Below are 7,835 nucleotides of genomic sequence, written 5' to 3'. Positions count from 1 at the left end.
TCTACGGGTACCCAGAGGCCGTATACAGTACCCTCCTGGGCCAGGGATGTGGGCAGAGGTGGGCGGCGTTGGTGGTCTCCTCCGCTCTGCTGCCTCAGGAGTGCCCGCCTGACCAGGCGGCGAGAACTCCCCTCCAGGGGGCCTGGGAGCAGAGAGCTGCTGAGGGCAGGGATCCGCTGGTCCGGGACTCTGGCCAAACACCGGAAGTGTCCGGCCCCAGAGGAACTCCGCCTCTGTGTGACCCGAGATCACCAGGCAAGTCGTTTGTAGCAGAAAAGTTTGTCTTACCTGTGGTCCTCAGGCTCAGGTTTGCTCGCGGGGTGTTGCCTATGAGCTCTCCACGGCCTCAGCAGCCAGCGCCGCTCGTCTTTTTTATTTACCCCTTATATCTGTGAACAAGTCCTAGTGTCTGTGAATGTGAAAAGTGGTGAGATTACCCAGAGACAGTCATAGATACTTCAGGACGGTGCCGTGTGTACTTCAGCCATCAGCTCCCAAAGCCTCCTTTGATCCCAGCTTGTAAACTCCGAGGACAGGCTGGTTGACATCGATGAGCATGTTGACACGGCTGGCATAACTGCGTTCACGGAACTGACTGGCATCCTATTGGAAATCCACCTGTTCCTTGAGTCCCTTGAATTCAGCATTAAGTCCTGCACGATGATCAGGGTGGGTTGGGCGGGATGTCTACAGAGCTAACAAAGGCAGTAGAAACTAGCGAGAGAGGAACCTCAGAAAGAGCTTCATCACCTGGTCCCACTATGTTCAATTCTGTTCTCAATTTACATAGGAATCTGATGCCCTAGATCACACATATCTGAAGTTCTGGGCAGAAATATAAGGTAAATTTGCACATACTTGTAGAAATACCAGCTTATCATTAATGAAAAAGAAATGTTAAAAGAGTTTGTTTGGGCCAACCCCTTTAGGTTTGGCAGAAAAGTATGCAGAAAGTCCATTTTAAGCTCACTTTCTAGACTATATATATATGTATGTGTATGTGTATGTGTCTGATATATATATATATATATATATATATATATATATATATATATATATATATATATAATGTTCTTTTCTATGTCCCAAGCTTCTGAAAGTGTTTCTGTCCAGTTCTCCATTTTAGATTTTCTGAGATTTTGTAAATAATCCAAATTCTATTCCTTCTTATCCTCACATTCAGGTTTGGGTTTCGATGGTGGAGGTTTTCCCTGTTGTTGTTTTGTTTTGCTTTGCTTTGTGATGTTTTTTAAGTTCTGTCTCCTGCCTGGTTCCTAGTTTGGTCTGCCTTCCCACACATTAGACACACACAACCTGGGAAGGGGTGAGAGGGCAGAGAATAAGAGAGGAAGTAGAGAATACTTTTTCTTTCTTTTGCTCTTTTTCTTCTAACGTCACCAGTGTGTAGATGCACACCTGTGAGCTTAGTATCCCAAGGCTGAACAGAGGACAGAGAAGTCAAGAGCAGCCTGAACTATGTGGCAAGACTGTTAATAAATGATAACAAATACTTAAAATACAATTTGTCTTTTCCTTTTTTTACTTTGTGTTCTTGGATAGTTTGAATTCATTCACCTTGCTCTGCAACATTTATCTACAACATTTTTATCTTGAAAAAGTGAAGCTTAGGAACTCATTTATGGCAATTTCCTTTCTCCATTCCCTCTTTGCTTTCCTTTCCCACTGTCTTGGTCTCTTTCTCTCAATTTGTCTCTCCTCACCTCTTATTTTCTTTTTTTCCCATGACCAAGTTAAATGGCTAAAGCATGCAGATAAGCCTTTTAGTTAAAGTGCTATCAACTACCACACTCTTCTTAAATTCATGAACAGTGTCTTTTATGTGGGAGGACTGTCTGATAGCCCAGGACCAGCCTCCCTTAAGCTAGCAATGTCTAAGGGGCTTCATGTGACTCCCTGCCATTACCATTGCCAAGTGCCTCACACTGCCTTCGTTGCCTCTATACAGTGCACGTGCACACAGTGCCAGCCAGATACACACACATGTAAAATAACTGAGAAACTAACAAAGAAAGCTAGTGGTATTCACACTTGATGTATGGTGTCAGTTCGGGTTTTATTTGCACCAGTAATTTAGTCATAACCATGAACCAGTAAAATCCTTTATGCTAAGAGCTTCGTCTTTTTATCTAACAGATCAGCTTCTGTGGACCTCAGCAGATGTTGTTTTTGTCCTTCCTCCTGCCCCTCTCCCCCATCACCAGTTTTTACTGAGACACTGGCAGGGAGAGCTGGCTACAGTGAAGGATGTGAGGGCAGCCCATGAATGCAGGGCTGTAGAGAATCTTCGTCCCATGTCCTTAGAGCCACAATGTATTATTGCATTTTCAGGGGCATCTGTAGGCTTTCTGAATATTCTGCTCAACTCCAAGGTTTAGAGATGCTATTCTAAAACTTCCTGGTCTGCGACTGGGTAGAAGTTAATCAAGGAATTGAAACCTCGAAGTCTAATTCACGAAGACAACTCATCTGTCAACACGGACTTTCCCTGCTATAATTAAAGATCGGTCCAAGCTTTTTCTCTTATCCAACACTCATGATTTTAGGGTTTAACTTGGTTGTAAGTTTCCTCTGTGCTATAAAGTAGTACATGTAATATGTTCAGGAGTGAACATTTTAGCCGAAGTCAAAATGAAAAAAAAATCAATGTGGCTGGTTTTGACTTATAACAGTTAAAAGAGAAAAATTGAAAGTATTGGATTTTGGATATGTATCTCTGCTTTACAGTTTGAGGGTTGAGTGGATGTTAAATATCACATGCCATGTTGCCTGTCATCTGGATTATTCTATTTTATTATTTCGAAGCTCTAAAATTCATCTGACTAATTAAATCGTTTTATGTGTTGTCCCTTCCACACCATGGCTCCTCAACACTACAAATGTGAATCTTGCTGTCACTACATCACATGATATTAGAAAAGAGCAAAAGCCACAAGCTTTTAATTAGTGCCTAGTTTATTGTGAAGGGACGTATGAGTATTAGACACATGCTTTAGGATAAAAATAAAGATTTCATGTGTATATCACAAGTGTGTATGTGTCTGTGTACATGCATTTGTGTGCACGTTGTTTTCATGTGTGCATGTTTGCATGCACATGTGTGTATGTGTGTATTCATGTGTGTGCACGTGTGTATGATGTATACATGTGTGCATGTGTGTATGATGTATGCATGTGTGTATGATGTATGCATGTGTGCATTTGAGTGTCTCCCTATATATGCTTATACACAAAACAGGCAGGGTCAAAGAGACTCTGCTACTTGGGGCTCTAACATTTCTGACTTGTTTTCTCTATAGCCTGGCTTAGCTTTAACCTTCAGTGCACAGGAACTGATTACTTTAGTAAGATAGATGGTCTTTCCTACCCACTATTCTCTCAGCATTTAGCTGCTTTATATCTACATAGCCACAGTAACGCCAAATCACAGGTATTTGAAAGAGTGAGTCACAAACAACAGAAATGGTTTCTCATCATAATTTATTCACACAAATTTATATTAAAATAATTGTTGTGGGTTTGGTGTCATGAGAAGTGGGTAGGACTACACTGGCCACGTCTGTGCTAACTCAACAGTGAACCCATTGTTCTGAACAGTGGCTGTCTACAACCCTCCCTTGAGCATCATCAAAACGTCATTTCTGCAGCTCTGTTCTGTAAACATCCAAGTGTCAGAGCATAAGAGAACAGAACTGATGCTGGAGTGTTTCATATTTGGAATGTTGGTCCTATAATCCCATTCCCTAAGACTTGGCAGCTTCTGTGAAGACAAGGAATGTTGGAGAGCAGAGAATCTGAGTTCCCTCTCTTTTGGTCAAGTGCAATTAGCATAGAGCCTGGCACAGCTTAGGTTTGTGGTGGCTTGACTGAGAATGGTCTCCATAAGCTCCTAGATTTGAATATTTGATCACCAGTTGGTCAAACTATTTGCTCAGTGAATGTAAGTTTATCTGCAGTGTAATTTTTTGAGACTCAAAACAAAACAAACAAACAAAACAAAAAGTCACTTCTGAAATAGTTCTTGTACTTTAATACTTTTTCCCTAAGAATAAGGAATCTAAAAGAGTTGCAAGAGGCCTGAGAGAGACATCAGAGCACGTTTGTAACACTTTGGTAATGTCTGCATGTTTGGTAAAAGTGAGCCTTCTCAGAGGACCTGTGGGGGCTGCATGTAGTATTGTCGCCAGCTTCTGTAAAATGTGCCCTGTGACCGAAGGTGCACATAGCACTGATCTGAAGTAGGAATGGTGACTCAGAAGAGGAAAACTGAAACCTTTTCTAGGGAAAAGTGATTTTATAAAGAGATTTCTTTTAAGTTGCATAACAACACTCCAACCTTTTCTGGTCAAATTTGTCCTCAAGTAAGTCCATTAGGGAAGCGTAAATGGGGCCATTTTTAGGACTAATAGCTAAAATCATGGACTAAATAGGATAAATGGACAGCAGGCAGTCAACCGGAGGTCCCTCTCTGCTTCCCTCGTGTTTCTTATTTGGTACCTTCTGCCTGTGCCAGTTTGGTAGATGTCACTCTCTTCTCTGCTCTGATCTTTGGGCGCTGATAGGACTCCCATGACTGACTGACCTGCTCTCTAAGGGAGTGCTGAGCCAGGTCTCTTGCCTCCTTCCCCGGCCTCAGTGCAAATAGGTCTGTGCTTAGTTAACTAGGGACTCTGTTGGGAAGGGCTTGAGTCTGTCCAGCTGGCTGTACTTACTGTCTAGTAAGTACTACGGAGTTTACTGGTGTTTTCCTAAAGTATATTGTAGCACAGAGAAGCCTCTGGCTGAAAAGGAAACAAAAGGAGAACCAGCTTTCTTCTGAGCTGCTTCTCTTCTCAGAGCTCCTTTAAAAACAGCAGTAACCCCAGGGCACAAATTGGAGGCCATTGTGTGGGCGGAGCTCTTGAGCATGGTAGGTCTGATGTTTTCTTCAGGGTCTGAGGATAGCGGCTGAAGGTTTGGCTTCAGCAATGGAGTGTGGGAAAGGCTTTTGTGTATTGATGCTTCTGTTTTTAAGATTTAATTTTGAATGCTTAAGTGCCCTAGCTATTTAGTAAACACCTCAGAGCTAGGGTTTGAATACGAAGCTAACAGTGGCTTCGCACTTTTGTAAACTTCTATTTGGCACTTTTCAGACAACCATTACTTAATATTAGAGCTCCTAATACAGTTTTGGCTCCAGATGAGTTGTTCTCCACCCACAGTTGCATTCACAGCTCCTCAGAATCAACTCAAAAGAAATCTAGTTGCCCTAGAAACTCTCAAAACAGCAATATCCAGTTCATTCCCCTGGGCCTTATTTCTTCTCCAGCATGAAAGGCTGCTTCCATGTATCCAGGCCAACAGGAAAGCATGCTAGAGGTGTTCCAGCACCTTCCAGATCACCCCCCCACCCCCGACATCTACCTGACCCAGATTCTGTCTCTCTTTGACATCTCTCTCTTGATCCCAATCTGGGTGACACAGACTCAGTCCACCCAGTTCCAAATGTGGAAGCATACTGGACCAGTTGAACAGATTTGAGCACACAAGAGCCAGGAATCAGGCCTAGGATAAGATGACTGGTTAGGGGTGTTTGTGAGAAAGCAGGGAGATTTACAGGCAATGAAGTACAGCTGTATTATTCTACCTCCATTAAAACATACTCTGAAGAAAGCTAAGAAGAAAGATATGAGCTTTTATTATGAAATCATAATTTTAGACATATTTGTAATTGCAGTTATTGGTGGATATATATATATACATATATATATACACACACATACATACATACATATATATATAGTCATTTTATGGACACTGATGCTTGATAATGATGCTTTTTTTGATTGTTATCATCATGGTCCATTATGATCACTGGTATATTTTGAAACTGCATATATGGTTCTCCATAAATATTTACCCAGCAAGTTAAAAAAAAAACTAATAACAGTGATTCCTCGATACAAATTTGTGAGTGCCCATAATCTTTTCTACCCCACAGATGGAGACAGTTGACTCTGAAAAGTGATGTGCTTTGTCAAAGTTATGACCACAGAACTGACAGAGCTAATGCTTCCAATCCAGCATGTCTGATTTTAAGATCTCCCACGAGATGGTACGGCCTGAAACACTTCCATCATCATTCTCTCATTGTAAAAGGATTGCATCCGCCCTGCAAACATGAGCCGGGCTATCTTTTGCTTTTGCTGTGTTAAGTAGAGGTTTCAAAAATAAGACCAACTTGAAATGAGTTGGTGCAGATTATTGATAAATGGCTACTTAGCACCATGACCCTAATTAGCCCCTATTTGGATTTCCCGTATTCTCCAGACTCAAAGAAGTTGAAGCTACAGATGATACTATTCTAATGACTATTCTATAAACTCTCTCTCTCTCTCTCTCTCTCTCTATATATATATATATATATATATATGTATATATATATAATGTGTGCCTGTGTGTGTGTGTGTGTGTGTGTGTGTGTGTGTGTGTAAAGCCTTAGAGAGCCTGATCTTGTATCAAAGCTCAAGTCTGAGCATCAGATTGAAGCCAGTGGGATGAACACAGACAAGATTGCAGGGCTCTGTCAGCTTGGTCTACTTACTCGGAAGCAACATTTCTCAGAAAAGATTTAACACTCCCTGACTTAGATGAATGTTCTTAATTTCATAGTTAAGGGAACAAGGTCATGTGCAGCTAAGTGTAGTCCTCAAGGTCATAGAATTATTAGTGACCCAAGAAGGCTAAAGAGTCAGATTCTGGGACATTTTATATTGCATCAATAAAGAGCTACGGAAGAACCAGAATAGCAACATTAAACCATGTTCAAGGTGACATATTATTAGGTGTCAGGCACTGTGCTGAGAACTTTGCACTTACCACCTCCGAATTCTTTGCCACTCAACTCAGAGTGAGAGAAAGAAAGCTGCCCTGTTATTCCATCTATGGATGCTGACACTCAGACACGGGCGGTATACTGTTTACCACAGGTAATGCATTCAGGAGGCCATGCTCTTACACACTGTCCCTAGCTATACAGTCAGTGCCCCATGGACTCCCATTCAAAGGTGGGAATCACTCTCTTTAAATGAAATAACTCACAGGGCTGTTTGCCTGTATTCTTTCAAGCCCAATGTTTGTGCTGAACTTCAAAATGGTGCTATTTCAAATTCTTTCTAAGCTAATGTCTGTTGTGAATACATATACTTGTGGGATTCTCCTGAGAATCACCCAGAAGTGCTCCAGATTGTGAGTTGTAGCACACTGAGTGGAAATTGGTGTCCCTTCTTCTGGATATTTGGAGATGGGCCTAAATCATTCACCCTAGTGTAAGAGCATGGCTATGAAGCTCTGTACAAGGGCAGCTTTCTCCAAGATTAAGTGGGCAAGGGGGTTGAGCACATAGCCCAGCCCCTGTCCACATTTAGAGGCCATGGAAGGTAACCCAAGTTACTCTGTGTCATTCTACAGTTCCTTCTGTCTCCACCATAAGCTTTCTTCTCTTTGCATCGTTGGGAGAAAATATATTTGGTTCGCAGCATCCTCCAGAGAGCTGTTGGGCAGATAGGCAGAATCTTAGGAGATAGGTTTTTTCTTCAATGTCCTGCATAGTGTTAGGCTCCAGGGAGATAGCTAGTAAATATTTCAGCCCGGATGGTGTCCTCTCTCTGCAAACAATACTGCTTTTGCATATGGGATTTTGCTAAGGTGTGTCATCCTAACATGCCTATCGTACATGTTCTTTTTATAATGAGATATTTGATACTCTTTCATGAAGACATGAAGCATAGATAGTTTTTCCTTAAATTTCGTCAAAATTCTGTAAATGGAATATAGCA

The sequence above is a fragment of the Rattus rattus genome, chromosome 12 (assembly GCF_011064425.1).
Source record: "Rattus rattus isolate New Zealand chromosome 12, Rrattus_CSIRO_v1, whole genome shotgun sequence".
In the NCBI taxonomy this organism is placed as follows: domain Eukaryota; kingdom Metazoa; phylum Chordata; class Mammalia; order Rodentia; family Muridae; genus Rattus; species Rattus rattus.
Note: the sequence above shows the minus strand (reverse complement) of the source record.